At 40.7% G+C, this 27,142-nt stretch overlaps 1 pseudogene; it reads right to left on the reverse strand.

Annotated features, from left to right (window-relative positions):
* Positions 1–9,409: 9,409 nt before the first annotated feature.
* On the reverse strand, positions 9,410–9,919 carry LOC147452527 (2-C-methyl-D-erythritol 2,4-cyclodiphosphate synthase, chloroplastic pseudogene; annotated as a pseudogene).
* Positions 9,920–27,142: the final 17,223 nt, after the last annotated feature.

A 27,142-nucleotide genomic window follows, 5' to 3' on the forward strand; every position in this document is an offset into this window, starting at 1 on the left:
CCATCCCCAACCAAGCGTAAAAGGGCTAAAGCAAAGACCACTGTTGACTCACACAACAAAAAGGTGGATCCCAAAGAAGTCTCTTCAAACACAAACGAAGCACGGGCAAGTATGGGTTCCCAAATGAGCGTCAACAACAAAACAGCCAATAATCGCAAAGAAATGGGTCCCAAAGAAGAACAACAAAACTGCTGCTGTCAGTGCATCGCCGCTTGAATTCTTATAATTCTTCCTACGATTACAGTACAGTTAGAAGAGAGCAAGTCGCTTCAATCAAACAACGATACAGGAGCTTCAAATACCATTACATTGCTTAGAATAGGAAGCCTCGCCAACAAATGCCAATAAGCAAATTGCTTATACCCACATCTTGCACAACATAAATCTTCTCCATGCATTGACTGTGTATGCATAATAGGGCTACATTACAAGGCCTGCATAGGCACAACTTTTAATTGCCCAAGCACAACACATACCCTTTGCGATACCCTGCCGTAAAGGATGACTCCAAATAGGAAGGGGGGAGGCATTCTGAATGCGGACCTAACATTATGACTATTAGAGGGCAATGTTTTGTGAGATGCATTGAATTTTTGCGTTTTATTGTGATAATTTTTTGACGAAGTTTAGAGTATATGCCCTCATAGTAGTGTTACAAAGGAGTATGGGGACAAAATCCATATATGAGTCCCTAGGGACATGTGTATAGTGTACATAGCATTTAGATTTCTATTTGAATGATTTTTCTTTTGTTGAGTTGTTTTAAGATTTTCTTTGTTTATTATTAAGAAAAAATAAAAAAAAATCCATAATCCACATGAAGAAAAGACTGACGAGAGGCCTGAGCACTACAAAGAGAAGAAGGTACAGGAAAACAATGAAACTTCACGAAGTATGTCTCAACAGCCACTACAACAGCCGAAGAACTTGTCACAAAGCAGTGTCAACATGCAACCGACAAGTCATACAAGTCAGAGTCGAGTAGCTAAGCCACAAAATGAGTGAGGTGTTAGTCCCAAAGCTTCAAGTAATATTCTCTGTGGTCTAAGCGTCTTAGCTATTCTAGGTACTGCTCAAGCTGGAAGAGTTGAGCATATTTACGTTGTGTCGCTCATGCTGGTATAGGTGAGCAAAAGAGTCAAAGTCTAAGTACTTAAGTCTGGTGAAGTGAAGGAGAAGGTCCAAAAGACACTCACATACTGAGCACAATGAGATACGAGTGGAGAAACTTCTACATCGAAAACCCTTCTTGGAAAGGTGGAAGCTATTGAGACATCTTTTGATGTCACATGTGCTACATTTATTCCTCGAAAATACCCATCATCTCCTTCTTTCACATTGCATGCTTTTGTTGACAAATTTCTCATATGCATATAGAGTGTCCCATAATTGGCACTTGCATCAGGCACTCTTTCCGTGTTTCACCCAAGCACTCACCTTTCATGAACATGTACTTCACGTTCAACTGCTCAACTCCAATAAGAGCATATACCAAAGGCATTTTTTTCCCACCGGGTTTTTTCCCTTTGGTCATCCAGGTTTTAGAACCTAATCTAAAGACACCTATCACCATCCTCTTGTACATATTCCTTCTACATCAACAATAAGGAAATGCTACTCAAAACAATTGACAAATGAATTGGAGCACCAATTTTAGATCATAGCATACTTCTCCTCAATGGAGAGTCGAAGAATGGCCTACAATGACAAAGATGCAGACAACACTAACAACATGATTGCACAGGAACAAAGAAGTCCCCAATGAAGAAGAGCAGACATAAAAGTAATCAGAGGATCTCATAGGATGAATGGTTATGATGATAGATGTCCGCTCTAAAGGATCATAGTTCTTGTTGTGGTTCGACAAAGTTACAAGCAGTGCAACAGATGAAGCCAAAATAATAGCAAAGACCACATCGCCATCGACAATCAGGTCATGTCGGGGACGACATGAACGCGGAAGGGGGGTGTGTTGACCGCCAGGTCAACAACACAACATAACTCAAGTTTCGTACCAAAGTCTTATCTTTTGCGAGTTATGAAATGCTACGCATTATGTCTATAAACGTCATTTGTAATGAGTAGTTATTCTAGTTTCAGAAGCCGGGGTGCAATGGCACTTCCAGATTGTAAATACAAAGCCATTTGACCCTTTCAATCCCTGTGCGCGTATGTCGCACGTGTTAATGCAAGGAACTTGCCGATACACCGTGTGCGAGCCACAAATGGCTCCAAGCACACAACAAGCCTAAACTAGTAAGCTCAAAGAAGGCGATGGTGTGTCACTCACTGCTCTACGCTTGCTGCATGGAGGATTCCTCACCGCGAAGAAGAAGGAGCTGCCGCTTCGCCGCGCTCAACCGCTTCGCCGCCGCCGTCGTGCCTTCGTAATGCTCGATCACCCACACACTCTCTCTCTCTCTCTCTCTCTCTCTCTCTCTCTCTCTCTCTCTCTCTCTCTCTCTCTCTCTCACACACACACACACACACACACACACATACACACACACACAAGGAGGTGAAGAAGAAGAAGATGGAGATGGAGATGGAGATGGAACAAGAGCACTCTTCTATTGCACAAATGAGAGAATGAGTGAATTTTAGGTTTAGTTGACTTTTATATGAGCTCGCCCCATTCACACTTGGGCGCCCATGCTTAGCCAACTAATCCCTTGAATGTCCCAGTTAGAGTGCGCCTCTCATCGGCGATCACTCTTACCCTTTTCCTATTGGACCGACAAGCCCGGTACCTGACTCTACCAAATAAATAATACAATGTCCGCCGTAGGTTACAACGTCCGTCGTAGGTGATAGGGTGTCCGTGAGCCGTGAGGGTTAACATGCCCCCCTTCCTGATGTAGATTCTGTCCTCAGAAGCTATTGAGTTGAAGCTTGTTCGTCGAGGTGGAAGAGCATTTGAGATAAATGTCCGTAGCCTTCTTCAGTCACTGCAAAATCAAACAACATTGGCACAGTAATTGCATTCTCATAAGCAATTAAAAAGCATATGCAATTTTAGGCAGACAAATTGATTGGTAACAGAATTTTAAACAATTTGTCAGCAATAAACATTAAATTGCAATGTAATCAAATGCATAAACAGATGTAAAGGTAAAAAAATTAAACAAGTCTGGGGTCGCTAATTTAACGATCGAAAGGCACTAGAGATCGACTATTAATACCATGGGTAAGCTTCTTAATTTTCTTTGGTCAATTAAGTTGTTTAATCGCGAGAGCCAAGTATTTCATGTTCGAGGGCTGACTAGAGGCTATACCTAGAAGACCTTGTAGTTAAGCTACGATAAAAGGAATTACTCATGAAATCATCGCCTGACTAATTACCTTTTCTTTGACCCCCCAAAGTCTTTTCACAGTGATTCGATTTTAATGTGTGTGCTTATTTTGTATGCCTTGGGTTTTTTACTTTTCAAGGAAAAGCGCCCACACTGGGAACCTCTAGGGCTCTAGTACCATAGGCGATACATGTGAGTGAAGTACCCAATCAAGCTGAGATTTCTCTTCCAGCTTAAGATTTTACAATGTGGCACTTTGATTTTTTGTTTGTTCACTTTTAGCATTTTAATTTTGTAACTTTGGGGGGTCATATAACACAGATACACCTCCCCAGGCTCATCACACTAGTAAACTCCCTTTATAATACTTAAGCTAAAGGTCAATAGGGTCAAGCCCACTAGAAAGCCCTAGTACCTTTCATACAATGCTGCCTAAATCGGATTAAGAACCTAAGTAACCATTGATTATTAGGAAGGCATTCCCCATGGTATTAAGAGAAGATCTCTAACAACCAACTTGGTCAAACTAGCTTAGTCAGACTTGCTTGGATGTTTAAACCTAGACAAGTGATTATGTCAAAAAATTACATTGAATTAAATGTTTGCTACTAAGAAAATGTGCTGGATATTATGCTACCAATCACAATTAAAGCAGACAAACACATGGATGCAAAAAAGATAAGGGGTCGTGCTAATGGACAAGAAACACCTGTTTGTGTTGATGGTCGTGCTTGATTTGAAGAGTGAGTCGAGATAAAGATTCCATGAAGGTCCAAATCCTAACCACAGCAACACGTTCCTGTACACACTAAGAAACACAAGAATACCTCTAGGAGGCACATCAGTGGGAAAAAGGAACTTTGCTAATCACTCAACTCTAAAACACAAACACTCCTATCGTACTAATCTTACCTACCCTCCATCACTCGAGTGATGAGGATCAAAGGTGTTTTATGGCATAGGTTTCTGTTTCAATGTACCGGATGTGAATGTGTAGGTCTGGGTCAATGTTTTGACTTTTATTGTGCATACTCGTATGCTAATTGCTCTTGCTCATTATTTTTTTATTTTTTTTTGTGAGTATAAGGCTTTATATATATACATTCCCTAAGATTGGTGATTGAGAGGTCAGGGAAACAAGGTTGAGAGGGGAGTGAGTGAATGATGATTTTCAGCAAACATTCCCCCCTTCCTTGGGTAGATCATATCGTTTGAAATGTGCTCGTCACCCTTTGAAACCAGTTGTTCCAAGTTGTTATAGGTGAAGGCTTTAACCAATAGTTTTCGACCGCTCTATGCGTTTCATCTAGTTGCAAGGGTGGTAAGGTACTCTCCCATGATTCTATTTGCAACATCGTTGTAGGTGGTGAACTTACAACGGGAGGTGTAAACTCTTTCTTGCTTATATGGATATGTACAATGGTAGGTGGAGGTTGTATCGAAGCTTCTATTTCCGTATAGGAACTACATGAAGAGCAAGAAGCTTCATTTGCTTTCCCTGTTCCTGAGCTATGTGGAACAAATCGTTCTTTCTTTGGTACCCAAACTAGCTATGGAGCGGGTGTGTAGCATTCTATGACTTTTTTCTTTCCGCGATCGTTGATTCATTTTGGAGCCATAGGATTCAGCTCACATGGGCCCGGTGACAAGTAAGAACACAATTTACGTTTTGGCACCCACATTTGATCATTTCCTTGATAGTAGCCTTGGGCTTCCAATAATCGTTTAGGAATCCAACGCAACATTTTCTTACTTTTCTTAGAGCGAGTGGGACGTTTCTTACGAGGCTTCTGTTTTTTAGTACTAGCCATGGTCGCTAAAGAAGCTTTAGGGACCCACTTGTATGTTTTCTTCGCTATATTAGGATGAGTCTTGCCATAAGCTATATGCATTGCTTGTAGCATATTTAAAGGTACAGGCATTTCATCCCCCTCAGGTGTTACCCAGGTCGTCCCCTTGTTTCCCCAAGTGTTTATGGTTGCTGCTAGGTGGACCCAATCCACATTGTCCGACTCAGTCATCCCATGTAGTACATCCATATAAGGAGAATCTTCCCCAACATCAGCGTCCGCTTTACACGTGTAACAATACTGCAATGGGGCCGAGTGAACTGTGGTGTCAGATCTATGATCAATTATAAACCTGTTTCCTAGAGGATGTGCTCGACCCATCACAAGATCCACTCGAATGACAGAATCTTGGAACTGCAAGTAGACATGGTTTTTAGACCAGTCATGCACCATTTTTGCTTCCCTCATGAAAGGACGTCCTAAGATCATCTCCGATGCCATAGTGTGCTTCAAGAAATCCATAAGAATGAAGGTAACCCTTATTTTATGTCCAAAGACCTTGATCTTGAGATCTTCTAGCATCCCAATAGGTTTAACAATAGACCCATTGGCCATCTTCACTACTATGGTTGTGGTCGCAAGGTGAGGTCTCCCATAGTTTCCTAGCAATTTTTAGTCACAATGCTAACCCCAGCGCCACCATCAAGGATTCCCTTCACAATTAATCCCTTGGTAGTGATTGGTATGGTCGCATTGGATTCATCACCCTCAAAGTATTGTCCCAACTGTTAACAGGTATTTCTATAACAAGGTTCTCATCTAGGTTGGGTTGTGGATCTATGTGTTCCTCCTCTATTGGCATCTCCCCAGCTCCATCCATCTGTGCAAATTGTGGTAGCCCAAACTTCAGTTCTCCATTGAGGAAGGCTCGAAGAGCTGAGACTAGCTCAGGGTCTTTATATAGTTTGGACATAATGGTGGTTCTAACTTCTGAAGACATGAAATCCATCAATTTGGCAATGTTTTACGGCACCTTTTCTAGTCATGCCTTTTGGCTTGACTAATGCACCAACCACATTCAATTGTCTAATGGAGAAAATATTTAGACCCTATCGCAAATTCACTGTTGATGATATCATCATCTACTCCAAGTCCTTGGGAGGAGCACAAGCAACATCTCCAGGTGATTTTTCAAGCACTAAGGGAGAACAAGCTCTTTCTCAATCAAAAGAAAAGCAAATTTTTCCTTCAAGAGACTCAATACTTAGGGCATATTATCTCTCAAGATGGTATCCAAATGGATCCATCAAAGTTGGAGGTAATAAAAGCATGGCCTAATCCAAGGAATCTACATGAGTTGAGAAGATTTATTGGTATGTGTGCATACTATAGACGCTTCATAGCAAAATTCTCTCAAATAGTAGGACCATTACATGACTTAACAAAGGAGAACGTTAAGTATTCATGGACTGCCAAGGAGAAAAATGCTTTTGAAAAGCTCAAAGAGAAGCTTACCTCCCAACCAGTCCTCATGCTTCCGGATCTCTCAAAGCTATTTGAGGTCCAATGTGATGCTTGTTTTGATTGCCTTGGAGTAGTCTTGCTTCAAGAAGGGCATGCCATAGCATATGAGAGCTGAAGGCTCAATATGGATGAATGGGTCTTGGGCATTTATGAGAAAGAGCTTTTAGTTGTTCTACATGTCCTAGACACATGGAAGCACTATTTATTGGGGACTCCATTCATTTTACGAACATACCACCAAAGTCTCAAGTACATGACGCAAACCAAGCTTTTTGACAAACAAATGAGGTGGATAAATTTTCTTTTGCAATTTTATTTTCATATTTCTCACATTGCTGGTAATCACAATCAAGTGGCCGAACTTTCACAATGACCAAAAGTTGATACGGTATCTATAGCTACTCACAATGATCTATCTTCTATGATAGATGAGTATGCTACTGGCCCTGACTTTAAAACATAATGTCAGCCCTTGCTTTGGGAAAGAACGAGGAACCATTCACCTTGCAATATGGTTATCTTCTCCACGGAAATAGGTTATGTGTTACCCACTCCCTTGTTAGAAAGTCATGTATGAATCCCATGCTCCTCCCTATGCGGGGCATAGAGGCATTCAACCTACTTTCCGAAGAGTAGAGACGTATTTCTATTGGCCTACCATGAAAGTGGACATACAAGAGTATGTTTCAAAATTTGTGGTATGCCAAAAGACCAAGTATGATAGAGGAAAGCAACTTGGATTACTCCAGCCATTGCCTATCCCAAATTCACCATAAGAGAGTATATCCATGGATTTTATCTTTGGATTACCCATGTCTATCCATGGGAATATGGAAATATGGACAGTAGTTGACAAGTTTAGCAATCAAGCACACTTTATCCGTGTCAAAAAGACTATTAAGGCACACCAAATGGCAACTCTCTTCATATCTCATATTTTCAAACACCATGGATTACCAACATCCATCGTGTCAGACAAAGATCCTAGTATGACCAGTGATTTTTGGAAAGGTCTCTTTGAAAATCTAGGTACAAGATTGAATTTCTCTTCGGCCTATCACCTACAAACGGATGGCCAAAGTGAGATAGAAAATCTTACGATACTCGATCTACTAAAGACTTATGTTACAGAAGTAGATCAACGCTCACAATGGGAAAAGTACTTACCTCTTGTAGAGTCTGCGTACAATATATACTTCTACGGGAAAAGCACCTTTTGCAATCAGGGAAGACCTAAATGTCCCTTGCTACTTAAATTACATGGGAAGATCTTTGCTACCGATGAATATAGCCGTGACCTACAAGAATCTTTTCAAAAGATTAAGGAGGTTATATCCATCTCTCAACAAAGGCAAAAAGTTGCTGCTAACAAGCACAGAAGGGCCTTAACGTTCAAAGAAAATGATTGGGTCTTACTTAAGTTTTCCAAGGCTCGATTGAGGCATACGACGAGCAAAAATCCTATGGGCCATCAAAAGTATTATGCTAAATTAGCAAAAAGATACTATGGTCCTTTTCAAATCTTGAAGCCAATCAATGAAATGGCTTATCAACTCAAGTTGCCCAACCATTGGCTCATATAGAATGCTTTTCATGTGACCCTACTTAAGCCCTACAAAGGAGAGCCACCGAGTGACCAATTAATAAAGGCCCTCCCAAAAATGAAGACCAAAAAGAGGTGTTACAACCCGAAGCTATCCTTCGGCATGAAGACAAGGTACTACGACATAATAAGATTATCCGACAATATCTTATTAAGTTCAAAAATTATCATTTTGAAGATGCTAGATGGATGCAAATGTCGTTTTGCCGACTAGGGAGCTTGAGGTGCTTGTGGAAACACTACCCAAGCTTGAGGTGCTTTGTCGTGCTTGTTGACTAAGGTGCTGGTGTTCCAAAAGTCAACATATTCCCTACTCATGAGGGGGCGAGCCCTAAAGCTAGGGGATGAGAGAGAACACACACACACACACACAAGGTAAGCCCAAGCCTCAAGAGACAGCAAGGACACATGTCAAGCCCCTACCCATGTTGCCCTCATGGCGTGCCTAAATCCTATTGTTTGGCCTCTCAAGGGGTCCAATGATAATTTAGTTGATTCGAATAATTGTTTTTTATTTATCAAGTCCTCTCTCTCAAAGGGGAAAGGGGGACACTTGTCCCAAGACTACCCTTTTGCTTGATATGCCTCTTGCATGTGATTGGCTAGGACTTGAGGGGTCCAATGAGCTTCAAGCATGAGCTACAAGGGGTGGGCAACCAAAGCAAGAAAGGGGGTTGCTTGGGGGGTATACTCTCCCACACACGCACTCACACGCACTCTCATTGTGTGAAGTGCAAAAAGTACAAGAGCCCCATCTCCTCCTTCTCCAAGCTAGTTGAGAAGTTGAGAGCCTACACCAACACTCTTGGATATGGAATGCATATCCAACCAAGAGCCATGCTTCAATGCTAAGCTTGCCATCTTCTCGAGTTCTACCAAACATCGAGCGAACTTATCCGAGCAAGCTCAAAACCGAGCAAATTTATTAAGCGACTTGCTCAAGTATATGTATACTTCTTCTCTAGAAAGAGCTTTCTCTAAACTCAAACAATAAACGTCAGCACCATTGCTAGTCTCTTATGGTGCTAACCTCACTCTCTCTCTCTCTCTCTCTCTCTCTCTCTCTCTCTCTCTCTCTCTCTCTCACACACACACACACACACACACACACACACACACAATAAGTGTTTAATCAATAATTAATTGGTAAACATGAATAGCCATTAAAGCCTACAAACCCTTACTATACATTTGTTTGCTTATTCCTTCGTCAATAACACAACATTGTGGGCAGCAATGCTACTATTCTCTCCTAAGCTATCCACCTTGTCATGGGTACTGGCCTTCATATTAACTACTGAAAAATCTATGCCAAGCAGCTCATAGAAGTTCAACTTTATGGCCTCCTTATGGAGACTCAACTTTGGCCTTCATAATATGAGGTTGGCATCCAAATTGCACATCACATCCCGCTTCATGCATCAATTGAACAACTTCTTTCACAAAGATTGAAGATGTGGCTCCCTTCCATTTTGGATCATTCTTTGAAAAAATCTAGTAGATGTCAGGATGGTCATATTTTTTTGTGGCAAAATTCAATATCTTTTGAGATTGTGTCTATTCAAGATAAGGTGGTATGGAGATCTTGCTAGATGGATGAGGGAAAGAATTGCATTGTATCAACAACGCACTGTTTTGCACACCATAGGGACTTTCCAAACCAAGAGCTGCCATGTCCAACCACCAGGAAGAACGCAACCAGTGTTTCTCTCTCTCTCTATCTATCTCTCTCTCTCTATGTTTCTCTCTCTCTCTCTCTCTCTCTCTCTCTATATATATATATATATATATATATATAGAGAGAGAGAGAGAGAGAGAGAGAGAGATAGATAGAGAGAGAGAGAGATAGATAGAGAGAGAGAGAGATAGATAGATAGAGAGAGAGAGAGACTGTGAAAATCATTAAAACAAGAAGCAATCTGTTTTGAGCTAATACAAAACATCTTTACAACAAAATGTCGAGCTTGGAGAATCTCCATAAAAAAATCTTTGCACTTCGAGAGATCAGAGCTGACTACATCTACTTTTTTCTCCGCCTTATCTTTTTCCGCTTTCTCTTCAACTTGCACATTCTCCCACTTAAATCTTGACTTCAACTCTCTTCGTTGGATAGATCTTTAAGGTCTCTTGGGATAGTTTCCTATGGCATTAAAATTCTCTTCTTCTCGGGCCGGGGGGGGGAGGGGGGGTCATAAAAAGAGGAAAATGCTATAACCTTTATATCACCCGAGTGTGCTAGATTGGTTATTCCATTTCCCTCTTGAATAATAGGTCATGATTTTATTGCTCGTTACCTTCATAGTAATTGCACTCTTTTGCACTATTGTGCCTAATGTGAGCAAAGAAGTGAGCGACGACGTAGGCACTGAGAGGGTGCCGATGATTATAAGCATGTGAACTGACTCTCTCCTTAAAAAAAAACTCTCTAAAGTAGTCTGTGCTGGCGCGGACTTCTTGAGAGAGTTAATTCTATGAAAGAGGCTAAGGATGTGAGAGGTGAAAGAGAGAGGCACTTACTAAGTGTGTGTGTGTGTGTGTGTTGGTGTGTGTGTGTGTGTGTGAGAGAGAGAGAGAGAGCTCATAACTCGGATAATGCCAAGCCGCCATAGAAGCTAATTAGCTAGCCTATTGAGGGTCAAGTTTGCATGCACACCCTTCCGTGGAACTCGATGCCGAGTGGAGAAGTCAGGACCGTTGACATTGTGAAAGCTCGTCAAGCTCAACCGTCACGCTGCTGCTGCCATGGCCGGCGAGGAAGCTCATCGCCCTCATGTATTGCAGAACAAGCTTGACAGTAGTCACGGAAGACGAACCCGTGATCTCTCTCTCTCTCTCTCTCTCTCTCTCTCTCTCTCTCTCTCTCTCTCTCTCTCTCTCTCTCTCTCTCTCTCTCTCTCTTTTTGACATGAAAGACCCAATGTTGAAATAAGCCTAAATCAGCTGTCTACTTACAAAACCCTAGCCATTCTCTCTTGGCAGATTTTTGGAGTGTAGCCAGAAAAGTTTAATTATTTCACCACCCGAACGAAGATATTATGAGGGCTATTCGAATTAAAGTAGATTGTTGGATGAAGTTAAAAGAGCAGGACCAAAGAAGGAATGCTTCTGACGTGTTGATATTTTTCAAAGAACATTTAAAGAAAGACCCTAACCCTGTCCAATGTCCACTGGTTGAACTTACACCATCATTTTATCCGATTTAAAAACATTTCTATGATATACATATGTCTACGTTTGATTTAGTGGATTCTGCGCAGTGTCCCAATGAGTGAGAATATATATTTGCCAATGATATTGAATAGTTGTCTATCTGTTGACTGCAACTCTGAGAGAAAATGGTCGATGAAGAACAAAATATTGGCACCCAATCACTACCTGATGATCAACAACAAGCGGCCGTCACTGCATTCCAGCGCATGAAGTCTCTGGCACACGGCATGTCGGCACAACAAGCGACGCGTACTGCTCGCCGACTCTCAAAGTGGGCAAATCCAAACCATATGCAATGGAAAGAATCAATAAAGATGTGACAAAGGACATGATCAAGACAATGTGGCCATGTGAGGACGCAAAGATCAAGAAAGGAAGGTGGAAGGTTTTGAAGTGCAATCATGATGCGATCAAAGATAACACTGAGAGGATTTATTTGGAGGTTTATGACCATCCCCTGCACATTGCAGATTGTGCGCTATATTTTGCAAAAATGTTATATGTTCACTTTGTGCAACAACGACCAATAGACTTCTCGTCAAAGGAGACAACTGTTGCCACTCATTATTTAAGGGAGAGTTATGCCACTTTCACCAGAGATGAGCTGGCATTGATAGTGGAAGGCGCCAACCTAAAGTTAAAAAGAGAGAAGGATATTTACACGACACAATTGGCAGAGAAAGATGCAGAAATAACACGGCTTTCTATAGCCACCTAGACACCCCAACCCTCACAAGTCCGGATGGAGAAAAGCATTCACCGATTAAGTCAGGACGTTCAAAATCTGACACAGTGAGTTAATCCAACACCTATACAAGGGACACACATCAACCACCTTGTCATGCATCCAGAGTTGGTCCCTTGTCTACTTCAGATGCATCCTCATCTTCCCAATGTCCAGTTTGCTACAAGAATTTTGATGGATGGAGTGGATATTATACATTGACATGTGGTCATTATTATCATTTAGTTTGTCTTATTCGTTTGATGCAAAATAGTAGTCGATGCGCAATCTGTTCACAAGATATTCCACAAGGAAAACATATTACATTTGGCATGGCAAACGAATATAAATTCAAGCAAGCACGCCCAATACCCCTAGCACAATTAGAAATCTGTTTGATGAGCAAGATGCTGCTTCAGGGAAACACAATTGAGATTGACAAACTATGTACTATCACGAATATGAAGCATTGTAATTACTCAAAACACATTTGAATACAAGGTCTTTTACAATGGTTTTTGACATTTACTCGTTCTACTCTCAAGCTATATTGAATCAATTGAGTTGTTATCTGGTTCTAAGTCTGAGTGTTGTGGTTCTCCTTGTAATTCAACCTCCACATCTATTATCAAATCCTCTTCTATTTTGTCTACAGTGCATTGAGATACACCAACATTGAACTCTTCTTCATCTTCGCTTTGACAATCATACAACCAGGTTGGCATTTCCTCCTTGTAGCCAGCAATTTCAATGTGATTCAATATCTTTTCATTGCAAAACATATACACTAATTTTTCTGCTCTGTCTTCTAATAGTTTGTTACGAATAGTGCTGTGAACATACTTGTACATACTCCAGTTTCTCTCTGAACTTGAGTTTGCTGCACATTGTGTGAGTACTTTCATTGCAAGGGGACGTAAGGTAGAGTAACGCTCTCCACCATTCATTATCCACCACTTCCATGCAAGTTGCTCTTTTGCCATTACCTGTACAAAATCAAAAGGACCTTCTTTTAATCTAAATGCACTCATTTCTTTGATGCAATCAATTCGGTCCTGAATGTTGGAGTAGAACGTGTTAACTACGTGATAGAAATTGCTTACCACCTCTGTATTGGACATCAGATCTAAATTCCAATACTCTGGATCGAGCATATAAGCAACGCTATGGAGTGGACTATGAGCGCTCTTCCACCTTGCATGAAAATACTTAGACAAAATTTTTGCTGTTTGCCAGAGAATGGTAATCGCCACTCCTTCTCTACTACAGACTCTTTCAGCTCTTCAAGATTTTCAAGACTCTGTTGGACTGACCACCATGTCATCCACACTTTGCCTAAGTTTGGCGCCCTTTGATCAAGATTGTAGATCGCGAACATAACGGGCATCATTACATGGTATGCATCCATTACACTCCTCCATCAAGCAACCTTGTTTACATTGCCACATAGACATGTCATTTTATCTTTCACTTTTTCTTTTTGCTCAAGCTGCCATTCATTAAAGGCCGCGCAATTGAACGTGTCAATCACAGTGCATTTATTACGGAGAAGTGATTCCAAGGTATAAAAGTGTGTGCAGAACCGAGTTTCAGCAGGAAGCTTCAGCATCACTGACATGTGCATCCTATACAAATCGAGCACGCTTTGTCGTTTCAAGATAAATTTCACAACCTGACGTGTTGTATCAATTATTTTGGCAAACCATGTGGTTTCTTCGCTAGTGTACCAATCTTTCAGCACCAAGTTCAAGCTGTGTGTATTACAACCATTGGCTAAAATGTATGGAAAGCACTTCTTTATTAATTTACTGGTTTTTTACAATTCTTTGTGTTGTCCATGACTACTTGAACGACATGTTCAACACCAATTTCTTTAATTACATTAATCAAGACCTCAGAAATGTATTTGCCACTTTTAATTGCACCAGAACTATCAATCGCCTTTATAAACGTTTCTCCCCTTGGACAAACCAACATATTACATTGATCAGCGGTCTTCTCTAAACATTTGAGCGGTCATCACTCACAATCGTACATCCTAAAAGCGAAATATTCCCAAGTATTATTTTGCCAACACGCTCTTTGACTTCGATGTAACATTTGTCCAAGAAAACATTTCTTATCGTGTGATAAGAAGGAGCTGAAAATCCTGGACCAAACTCACCGATTTGCTTCCAAGCAGCCTTCCAATGATTGCTGTCTACCATGACCAAAGCACTTCTAGTAAAGAATATTGCTTTGGCGAGTGTAGTTTATGCTTCTTCTAGAGACTCACTCGAAAGGTTTGATGTAATGATTTTTTACGCATTTGAAAAAGTCCACCTTCATTGTGATGTTTAAAAGGAACACTGTTTGGAATTGCCTCTCCTTGTGCAGGTTGTTCTCCAAGGTTAGTTGGCATCACTACAGGATTTGCGGAGTTAATATTTGGCTCTGGGAACTCTTGACTCGAAGCCACAGAGCTATATATCTATTGTCTCTTGCCACCCTTTTTGACGAGCTCTTATCTCAAATGCTTTGCTACTGCAGGTGCCTGAGGATGTTCACATTTCTTACAACTATTTTTAGCGCTACCCAGAAAATGATCCCTAATACGCCTGATTTTGTTGTGTGACAAAATTTACATTCCACTCCATATATCGACCGCATATGTTGTGAGCATAATCCCACTCTTTGCAAGGAGCTTTTTTATTCTTTGGCTTCTTCGTACCACTTGTGCCCACATTTTGCTTCATTGCTTTTAAATTAAAACTGAAGACAAAAGAACAAGATGTTCAGTTTTTAAAATATTTTTCTTATTTTCAATATATATTATAATTTAAAAACCATTCAATATGAAAGTAACTATGATGCACAATATGAGATTTTCAATGCACGCTAGTCAATCCACATATCTATCACCTATATTGTGAGCAACCATACACATTGCAATGTAGTCTATGCATGGCATAATAACTATAACAATTCTATAAATCTCTTTATACAATTATTATTATCATGATTATTTACATGTCCACTTTGATTTGCAAACAATAAGACACATCTAATTTCAATTGCTACAAAAAAACAAACGAAAGCAATAAAATATATGATTGGTCATTTCATGCACCAATAATCTATCGTAATACATAATGCACTCTCTGTATAAACCAATGCATGAACTAACGCAAATAAATCTTCAATATAATCAATCAATTGAGGACTACTTGTACCCAGTGAAGGATTGTAGCCCACCCATGCAACCAATTCAGTATATAAAAGCTATTTTAACCCAATCAAGGATTATAGCTCTTATATTGTGGAGTGACAAGTGTAAATAAACTCAAATGCAAGACTTCAAGGATCTTTATATGCCCGGTACACTAGTATAGGACATCGACCCTTGACTATCGACTCGTCATTTACATATGCTCATCTTCTAACACCAATTACAGCCCTCATTTGGACCAATGGATTCTTCGCAATGAGCATGATTCTCCAAGTTTTCAATTGTTTTGGTTTCGTACCTTTATGTCGGTAAACAAATTAAAATTAACTCTCACAATTCAAGGGAGGCATAAATGGCATTTTGACTCTTGGCTATAGCATTGGGAGTCCATAGTACTTTGAATCCTTGAGTATGTGTGGTACTTGAGGGCACCTAGCCACTACTATTGCATTGGCATCCCATGGCACTGTAACTCCTTCAGTGCATGCGCTCTTCGAGGGTGGCAGTTCATACTATGCGATGCACTCTTCAGCCAGCTCGTCATCCGCGTCTTCAATGTAGAAGTGGAAAGGGCAATGGGAGGAGTGATCATCCCTTAGCTGTAAGCATGAGTGTAAGCTATAAGCTTGAGCATTAAAGAGATGATGATGGAGATTTCAGTAGACATGATGGACATGATGATGGAGACCAACATGAGAAGGCATGAAAGACAAAGAGACCATGATAGAGAGAGAAAGTAGAATATTCACTCGGGCTCGAGGTGGTATGCCCTACCTACAACTTGAGATAGAAGCTGCATCATTGAGGCTTGGATGTTTTGTCGCTTGGACTTGAATGAGAGAGAGTTGCTTGCTCGTACTCAAGGCACATACATTCGCTCACGGCAGGGCACTCTTGATCTTTGAAGCGGGGGGGAAGGGGGGTGTTGGACATCCATCCTATTCAATTGTTGCAATAATGAAACATGCAGCCAGGATTGGGGGGGGAGAGAGAGAGAGAGAGAGAGAGAGAGAGAGAGAGAGAGAGCATGTCCTACAATAAGACCTGCACACCACAAAATGACGTCATACATTAGTGTGTATGTATGTGTGTGTGTGTGTGTGTGTGTGTGTGTGTGTGTGTGTGTGTGTGTGTGGGATAACAACACATCAATATATCATACCTGTAGAGAAGTCTAAGGTAACCGATATAACGATTCTGACTGAGGAAAGAAATGAAGGTAGCATTGGTTTGATTCTTATATATAGAGAGCTTCTCCTCTTTAGTGCTGGAATATAAAGAGTTGGTTGGGGATATGCGATGGTCTTGGGTTGCGAGGCTGGATTCAGAGCTCGAGGCTCAATACATGCTCAACTCAAGGCCAATGGGAAGGTAGCATTTCAAATGATGTGACAGATCACTATGCAACCAAAGTCTCGCTCTTACTAAGGTAGCAAGCCAGATGTAAAGCTGGCAGTTAGAGGCGTGCTAGCACTTAGAGGCGAGAGGTTATGGCTGCATGGAAATCTAGCCAGGTGTAGGCTCAGGTATGCCTTTGTAATATTAATATAGGTATACATGATTTGGCAAAATCCACAAAGGCATCTCGTTTGTAACTCTTTTACTATGCATGTGTGTACAAAAGTGGAAAGGAAAAAATGAACAATTGATAGCAGCAAATAATGGAATATTGTTTTTTTAAGGTAGCCAAACATTTGTTTAAAACTTCATACATGTGTGTGAATCCATGCACAAAAATAAGAAGAATTACAATGGAAAAATGTAGCCAAATATCTCTTCAAGTTTGTTTAATGAGTACAACTTACAAGCACCCTCCTAGTCAAAGACACAATTCAGAGCCAAATTTTGATAAATTGTACTTGTTCTTTTGTGGTTTGTGATCTTGCATCGGTGAGCCCTATCTTCAGTTTTGAGTGTGTAAATCATTGTTTTATGGCATTTTGACCATAAGAGAGTGTTATTAGACCTAGGGAGACCTATTTGAATAGTTTTGTGGCAATTTTTATAACCTAGTAAATGATGGATCGTAATTTTTGTACCTTGTCAGACGTTGTAGATTTGTCCCCTTACACCTAGTATAGCTTCCCTTAAAGTTTCGTGGCTATCCAAATTTGATTAGTCATTGAAATGGTGTGATGATCGAGAGGAGTGAGATATGACATATGCATATTTTGTTATCCTTGAGTTGGTGATTTGCTTAGAGATCTTGCCATGTCTTCTTGTTAGGTTTAGTTCTTGAGGATTGACACCCTCAAAGAGTCTCCGTGCCCCATCCAAGATGTCCGTCACAGGGACCCGCTAACATTGGCATCGTTGCTAGGGAATGATCCTTAGGTGGTGAGTGACCTAGTGCGTATCTAGAGTTTTTGGGATCCAGAGATTCCATACAAGTTAGTAGCAAAGCACCTATGTGGTTTTAGTGCTTGATAGCGTCTAGAGTCGAGGGATGGCTAGATCTATTCTTGAAGGGTAAAGTGAGTTGTGAGTGATATAGCCAAAGGAATTTAATTCTTCAAATTTTCTCAATGCTTTGAAAGTGGTGTTCCATTTTCCATTACGATTTTTATTTGCATTGTTTTGTTCATTTTTTCCCATGTTTCTTTTCAACACATAGGAGTAGGGTAAGTAGGATTTAACACCATCAAATTGGGCTAAAACGATCAGGCAAAAAGTGCCAAAAATCATACTTTGGCAAAGAAGACCATAACTTTGAAATATTGAAAATTTGATGGTAGAGACGTGAAAGCTGATTAAAAACCAAAAAGAGGGTGCCAAAGGATCTCAGAAAACTTATCAGAAGCAAAGCTGAAACTTTGAGTAAATTCTATGGTGGAAGGTGGATTGCAATCGATTCCCCCCACAGGCTGACCAATGCAAAACTGAGACCAATTGATAAATTTTGATTTTGATTAACTGAAACCAATGTTTGGGATCAAATTGAGATAAAAAATAACTCAAAAGAAGGAAATTGGAGGAAAACACCTAGATTTAGTCCACTTGAACAAAATTTGGGACTTTTCTACTTTTACTTATCCAAATCAAAAAAGATTTTGGGAATAGGCTCCAAAAAATAGAGTCTACCAGAAGAGATGGAACATGGATACCGATCCATGTCCCCCATCTGAGATTTTGGATAGAGACCTATGCAGACTGTAGCACATACATATAGAAACATACTTCCCAAAATAAAATTGCTAAAAAGAATTCAAAAGTAGGCCAAAAGGGCCAAAAATAGTTCAAGGTGAAAAACCACAAAGTCGGGTTTGACCACTGAGGTACATGGATCGTGATCTGCAAAGTCGAGATTGACCACTGAGGTACATGGATCACGATCCATGTTTTACTATAACAGATTGAAACCAAAGTGAAACCGTAGCTAGATGTAGTCATAAGAAGTACAAAGGTCTTTTCATAATTGGATTTGGACATCATTAAAGGATTCTGCAAGCCAAGATAGTTTTTGTACTAAAAGTGTGATTGTTTGATAGATTCAAGGATTTTGGACTAACAGAGTGGCTGTAAGCTCATAGTAGCCATCGAGTGTTTGTTGTCCAGATTATTAAAACATTACATCTTGAGGTGATTCCAAGTTGGGAATTTGGAAGTGACCAAAGAGGTAACATGTTAGGGTTTTGCAAGAGTGCTTATTTCCTGATGTGTTTGAGATCAGGTAGGTTTTACCCAATTAGAAACCTGGCCGTCGGATACCAAGTGAGCAATATTGAAGAGAGTGTGAATCAGGGACCATTGGATCCCTTAGAGCCAATCATTGAGGAAAGTTTTTCTGATACATAATTGGAGAGATCTTACACCTACGTGGCTGAGGGATTCAACAAGGTGAGTTTTAAGGAGGAACTGAAAATGGGAACTGGACCATCCCAGCCAAAATGAAATTGTTTCACTTAAAATATCAATTCAAGAACGACCAAAGTGCAAAGATCTACAAGGATGGCATGGATCAACACTATGTGAAATTAGGAAAGGCCTAGTGAGTTTAAGGATCTAGTGTGTGTTGACTATAGTGGTGATCGATGGTTTGATGATGAGGGAACAATGTATCTAGTTACGCAAAATCCCTATATTGTGGACAAATGGGGAATAATAGGCACAAAAGGCAAAGTTGACATAGATTCGAAAGATGAGCCACCTAAGTTGGTGGACAAGCCAAATGCCAAAATAAGGCATGTGAATGAAGCAAAACGAATCAACATGAACAATACCAACGTAGGGTTGTACAAATACAGTGATGGGGAGCAAATGCACTATTACAAATAATATGAACCCTACTCAGAGTTGTCGAAGCACAAATGATTGCATGTTTTTACATACATTCATGTGAGGCGGAGCGGATGCGTGAGAGTGCACGCTTGGTGTGGGTGGAGCTAAAGTGGGTAATACAACAATGATCCTTATTTCTTTATGTATTAAAGAATAAGGTTAGAGTTAGAGATGGGTGACGCTCGTTGCCCATCCAGTATGGCCTGCATCGTTACAATCTCCCACTTGAAGGCCATAGTGGTCTAAGTGACCTATAGTACAAATCTATACTATTGTGAAGCATCATGAGGCTTCACCCTACGCCCATCATCTCAATGCAATGTACGAACCACTAAGTGGCTAAGCTCTTTGTAGGAGCATCTGTAGGGTTGTCATCCGTGTGGACTTTGGCTAACTCAATGTGTTTGCTAGCCAAAATATCCCGTATCACATGATACTGACCTCGATGTGTTTTGACTTGGAATGAAACACGGGGTTCTTTGCTAATGCAATCACACTCTGGCTATCACAATGTAACACTGGATTCTAGTGTATACCAAGGTATCCCTCTAGACAAGATAATCATACAGCTTCCTTGCTAGCACTAGAAACTGCAGCATACTCAGCCTCAATGGTGGAAGACGAAGTGAAATTTTGGAGACATGATCTCCAAGAGACTGTCACTCCAACAAACAAGAAAACATAGCCAGATGTGGATCTCCTAGTGTCCACACAACCCGCATAATCTGAATCAATGTATCCAACTATGGATGCATCATTATTCCCAAAGCATAAGTACTTACAGCTTCCTTGCTAGCACTAGAAACTGCAGCATACTCAGCCTCAATGGTGGAAGACGAAGTGAAATTTTGGAGACATGATCTCCAAGAGACTGTCACTCCAACAAACAAGAAAACATAGCCAGATGTGGATCTCCTAGTGTCCACACAACCCGCATAATCTGAATCAATGTATCCAACTATGGATGCATCATTATTCCCAAAGCATAAGTACTTACTGGCTGAACCCTTGATGTATCTCAAGATGTGTTTCAGTGCTTCCCCATTCTTTATGCCTAGATTTGACATATACCTGCCGACCACTCCCAGTGCAAATGCAATATTTGGTCTAGTGCTAACCATGGCAAACATAAGACTTCCAACTACCAAAGAATATGGCACCTTTTCCATCTCTGCCTTTTCAACATCCAATTTGGGGCAATCATTCTTGCTAAGTTTTACATATGCAGCCATTGGGGTACTCAATGCTTTCCCCCCTTGCATGTTGAAATATTGCAAGACCTTGTGAATATACTCTTCCCGTGATAGTTCAAGTATTCCACGCTTACAATCTCTCTTGATACGCATACCAAGAAAATGATGTGCATCACCTAAATATTTCATGGAAAACTGCTTGCTTAAGGCATCCTTGAGAAGTGCAATCTCATCTTTAGACTTCCTAGCTATAAGCATATCATCCACGTACAAGATGAGAATGATGAGGGAACCATCGTTCAACCTCCTTGTGTATAAGCAGTGATCCTCTTGGCTCCTTATATAACCTTGGGATTGAATTAACTTATCAAACAAAGATTTCTTGAGTCTACACACCAAGTCTGCCCTTGTTGGCTTCTTAGGCTTTATCTTAAAACCTGCTGGCTACTTCATGTAGACATCTTCTTCAAGATCCCCATGAAGATTTAGACCAATTCCATGTCCTCAATGGCTACTAAACCAAGCACAAGATGTAGTGTAGTCACCTTGACTACTAGAGAAAAAATCTTGTCAAAATCTATGCCTTTCTTCTACTTCAAGCCTTTAGCAACCAATCTAGCCTTATCCTTAGGCTTGGGATGTTCTGCCATGTACTTCTTCTCGTACACCCATTTGTAAGGCAATGTCTGTTTAACCTCTAGTAACTTTGTCAATTCCCAAGTCTCATTGGCTAAAATCGAGTTATACTCAGATTGCATAGCCTACTCCCACTTCACGATGACTTCCATTTGAATAGCTTCTTTGTAACAAGTGGACTCATCACAGTCAATGACTAACACATAGACCAATCATGGCTCAAACCGCTCAAGGGAACTAGATACACGCATAGATCTCCCCACTACCTGACTGTTGGATTTTGCTCTCTCTGGAGCACTACTAGTGGTAGGAACATCACCGGTAGACTGAGTTGGTTTTCCCAAATTTGTGGAGGCTACATCTTCAAATGTGACTTTCCAATATTTGGCCTCTTTAACAAGCTGTCTATGTATCTTAGACTCATTGAATATCACTTGTGAGCTATGAGTGACCTTTCTAGATTTTGGGTGCTAGAGACGATATCCCATCTCTCCATCTGTATCATAACCAATGAAAATACACTTGTGTGATTTGGGGTCTAGCTTTTGCCTAAGCTCTTTTGGCACATGTGAGAATGCCTCACACCCAAATACACGTAATCTATTATAAGTTGGCTTCTTGCCAGCCCACATCTCCTATGAAATATTGAAATTCAACAGAGTACTAGGCGATCAATTGATGATATGTATCGATGTCATAATAGCCTCTCCCCAAAACTCAGGAGGTAAACTCGCCCCCATAGATAACATGGCTGTGACTCTTTCTTGAATCGTGCGATTCATACGATCAGCAATGCCATTCTGAGCAGGTGTGTACGGCATAGTAAACCATCATCGAATCCCTTGTTTACTATAGTAATTCTTGAACTCTATGGAGACATACTCTCTACCATTTTTGGTTCGAAAAGCTTTTAGCTTTTTGCCAGATTGGTTCTCAACCATGGCTAAGAATTTTTGGAATGTAGCAAACACTTTGTCTTTCCCCTTCAAGAGGTAGACCCACACCTTCCGAGTAGAGTCGTCTATGAATGTCAAGAAACACAATGCTCCCCCTAGAGATTTTTGTGGCATAGGCCCACATAAATTGCTATGAACCAAATCTAGAGGTTTTCCCAACTCTTGATGTAATCACGCGGAAGTTTTCCTAGTTTGCTTGCCATAGATGCAATGCTCACATTAACTAAAATCAAAACAATTTCACGCAGGTAAGTAGCCCAAACGTTGAAGGATTTTTATTCCTTTCGAGCTCATATGGCCTAGCCGGCTATGCCACAACTCAGTAGAAGGCTTGTAATGGAATTAGCCTATTCAACTTGAGAATAGCGAAAATTAATGAGAATACTTTCGAGAAATAACTTTGTGAGCATAGCGGGTAGACATAATTGAAGATAGCAACATAATCATAGCAATTAGTTAACTTGGCATGAACAATAATTTTGCAAGAGAGAGAATTTAGAGAACATGACAACAGTTGAGGACCGGATTTATGTGGAGACGGTCCCCCCCTCCAATAGGCATTTGTATTATGATTTCTCCCATTAAGAGAGACTTGTTACAATACATTCTTTGTGTTCCTTGTGACCTAGGTGATGCAATGAAGATGGAAAGCTTCATGCATCACAATCATAGCATAACATGAACTTGAAGAAATCTTTAATTGTCCCAAGCCTCAGTCCCAAGACCTCAAACACCTTCGAAGGTGGAGAGAGCTAGCAGGGAATGAGGGTAGGGAAGAGGAAGAAGAAACATTTCATAGGAGAAAGAACTAGTTCCTTACTTATCATACTCTTGTTGCTAGCATACATAATAGCATAGTAATGAAGAAGAAGGAGATGACAAGCTCAAGCATTGAAGCATGGCTCTTGGTTGGATTTGCACTCCATAGCCAAGAGTGTTGGTGTAGGCTCTCAACCTCTACTTGCTTGGAGAGGGAGCTCTTGTACTTTGCATAGCACACAATGAGAGTGATTGTGAGTGTGTGTGGGTGAGTATACCCCTCCAGCAAGCCCCTAGCTAGCTTGGGTCGACCCCCCCTTGTAGCTCATGCTTGAAGCTCATTGGACCCTCCCAGGCCTAGCCAATCATGAGCAGGAGGCATTACAAACAGTAGGGGTAGCCTTGAGACAAGTGTCCCCCTTTCTTTTTTTGAGAGAGAGGGCTAGATAAATGCTAAAACAATTAGATAATTCATGTAATTTATCATTGGAACCCTTTGAAGCTTAGCCAATAGGCTTCAAGCAACACATGAAGGTAACATGGGTAGGGGCCTGACATGTGTCCTTGCTGCCTCTTCAAGTTGGGGCTTCCCTTGTGTGTGTGAGTGGGTGTTCTCTCTCTAGCCCCTAGGAAAAGGGCTCGCCCCCCCTCTTTTAGGAATGCTTTTGACTTTAGGTGATCAAGCACCTTACTCACCAAGCATGACAAAGCACTTGAACTAGGGGGTGTTCCCACAAGCATCTCAGGCAAGCTTCTCAAGGCACCTCAAGTACCTTAATCATGCAGCAAGTCAAGCACCTCAAGCATGGAGCCAGTCAAGAACCTCAAGCATCTTAATCAAGCACCTCAAGCATGACAAACACCTCAAGCACGACAAGCACCTCAAGTAGGACAAGCACCTCGAGCTTGGGCCGGGTTCCCACCTCAAGCTCAGCCCTAGCTTACCTAAGGTCAAAGGACTTTTACACACATTTATTGGAGGTCTTCAATGAAGCTAACCCTAAGGTCTTATGCTCCATTGGTTAGCCTTGCTCTTTGATAGACCATATCCCTTTTGGGCCCCTTTACCATTGGCCCCGTGTTGAGATAGATCTATAAGCACATATCTATATCTTAACACTTGTTCCCGTTTATTCTCCCACATTAAGTGATCAATTTAATATGAGAAAATAATTTGGGTTGGTTAGATATTAGATTTTATGACATTACCTCTCTCTTGAAATCATAGTCGTCCTCGACTATGAGGTAGAAGAGATAAAGTCTTAGTCATTAGTCAATCGTATTTAGCGGGTAAAGGATCCCATTTTACCCTACGACATCTTTCCAAGATGGATGACTAATCCATTTGGTGCTTGGGAGACATAGCTGCCGTAAGCATGTCTGCTCTTTAGTCCATTTCATTCTCCCAAAGTAGAGTGACAAATTCTACTTGGTGTTTGAGAGACGTCGTCATCACAAACATGATTCTAAGCATGGATACTAGTTAAATTTGTGCACAATTAAAAAGAGGACTAGTCATATAAGAGAAAAACATGAGTCATTTAAAAGAAATTTGTACATTTGCTTACTCTAATGGAGCATTGTAAGCATTGACAAGGTTCATACTATCCTTAAGTTGTACTCCTTGCATCCATTTAGCATCTTCAAAAGGATAATTTTTGAACTTAATAAGATACCGTCGAATTATCTTACCATGTCGTAGTACTTTGTCTTCATGCCGAAGGACAGCTTCGGGTTGTAGCACCTCTTCTTGGTCTTCGATTTCGGGAGGGTCTTCAATAATTGGTTCAATTGGTGGCTCTCCTTTGTAGGGCTTAAGTAAGCTTACATGAAAGGCATTGTGTATAAGCGAATGGTTGGGCAACTTGAGTTGATAAGCCGTCTCATTGATAGGCTTCAAGATTTGGAAAGGACCATAGTATCTTTTTGCTAGTTTAGCATAATACTTTTGATGGCCCGTAGGATTTTTGCCCGTCGTTTGCCTTAATCGAGCCTTAGGAGACTTGAGTAAGATCCAATCATTTTCTTTGAACATTAAGGCTCCTCTGTGCTTATCAGCAGCAGCTTTTTGCCTTTGTTGAGAGATGGCTATAGCCTCCCTAATCTTTTGAAAAGATTCTTGTAGGTCACGGCTATACTCATCGGCGGCGAAGATCTTCCCATGTACTTTCAGTAGCAAGGGACTTTTAGGTCTTCCCTCTATGATCTCGAAAGGTGCTTTCCCCGTAGAAGTATGTACAATATTATTGTAGGCATACTCTACTAGCGGTAAATACTTTTCCCATTGTGAGCGTTGATCTACTTCGGTAACATAAGTTTTGAGTAGATCGAGTATCGTAAGATTGGCTATCTCACTTTGGCCATCCGTTTGTGGGTGATAGGCCGAAGAGAAATTCAATCTTGTTCCTAGATTTTCAAAGAGACCTTTCCAGAAATTACTGGTCATTCTAGGATCTATATCTGACACGATGGATGTGGGTAATCCATGGTGCTTGAAAATCTGAGATATGAAGAGAGTTGCCATTTGGTGTGCCTTAATAGTCTTTTTGACAGGAATTAAATGTGCTTGCTTGCTAAACCTGTCGACTATTGTCCATATTCCTGTATTCCCATGGATAGACTTGGGCAATCCAAAGATGAAATCCATGAATATACTCTCCCATGGTGAATTTGGAATAGGCAATGGCTGGAGTAATCCAGGTTGCTTCCCTCTATCATACTTGGTCTTTTGGCATACGACACATTTTGAAACATACTCTTGTATGTCCACTTTCATGGTAGGCCAATAGAAATACGTCTCTACTCCTCGGAGAGTAGGTTGAATACCTCTATGCCCTGCATATGGAGGAGCATGGGATTCATACATAACCTTCTCATGAAGGGAATGGGTAACACATAGCCTATTGCCGTGGAGAAGATAAGCATCCTGCAAGGTGAATGGTTCCTCTTTCTTCCCCAAAGCAAGGGCTGACATTATGTCTCTAAAGTCAGGGTCAGTAGCATACTCATCTATCATAGAGGATAGATCATTGTGAGTAGCTATAGACACCGCATTAACTTTTGGTTGTCGTGAAAGTGCATCGACAACTTGATTGTGCTTACCAGCTATGTGAGCAATATGGAAATTAAATTGCGAAATAAAATTTGCCCACCTCATTTGTTTGTCGGAAAGTTTGGTTTGCGTCATGAAATACTTGAGACTTTGGTGGTCGGTTCGTAGGATAAATGGAGTCCCCAATAGGTAGTGCTTCCATGTGTCCAGGGCATGTAGAATAGCTAAAAGCTCTTTCTCATAAATGCCCAAGACTCGTTCATCACCATTGAGCCTTCGGCTCTCATATGCTATGGCATGCCCTTCTTGAAGCAAAACCGCTCCAAGGCAATCACCACAAGCATCACATTGGACCTCAAATGGCTTTGAGAGATCTGGAAGCACGAGGACTGGTTGGGAAGTAAGCTTCTCTTTGAGTTTTTCAAAAGCATTTTTCTCCTTAGCAGTCCATACAAACTTAACGTTCTTCTTAGTTAAGTCGTATAGTGGTCCTGCTACTTGAGAGAATTTTGCTATGAAGCGTCTATAGTATGCACACATACCAATAAAGCTTCTTAGCTCATGTAGATTTCTTGGGTTAGGCCATGCTTTTATTACCTCTAACTTTGATGGATCCATTTGGATACCATCTTTAGAGATAATATGACCTAAATATTGAATCTCTTGAAGGAAGAATTCGTTTTTCTTTTGGTTGAGATAAAGCTTGTTCTCCCTCAATGCTTGAAAAATCACTTGGAGATGCTGCTTATGTTCCTCCAAAGACTTGGAGTAGATGATGATATCATCAAAGAACACTCCAGTGAATTTTCGATATGGTCTAAAAATTTTCTCCATCAAACGATTGAACGTAGCTGGTGCATTAGTCAAGCCAAAAGGCATGACTAGATATTCATAAAGACCAAACGTTGTGCGAAAC

This window comes from Adiantum capillus-veneris, chromosome 8 (genome assembly GCF_014529385.1).
Source record: "Adiantum capillus-veneris isolate H3 chromosome 8, ASM1452938v2, whole genome shotgun sequence".
NCBI lineage: Eukaryota > Viridiplantae > Streptophyta > Polypodiopsida > Polypodiales > Pteridaceae > Adiantum > Adiantum capillus-veneris.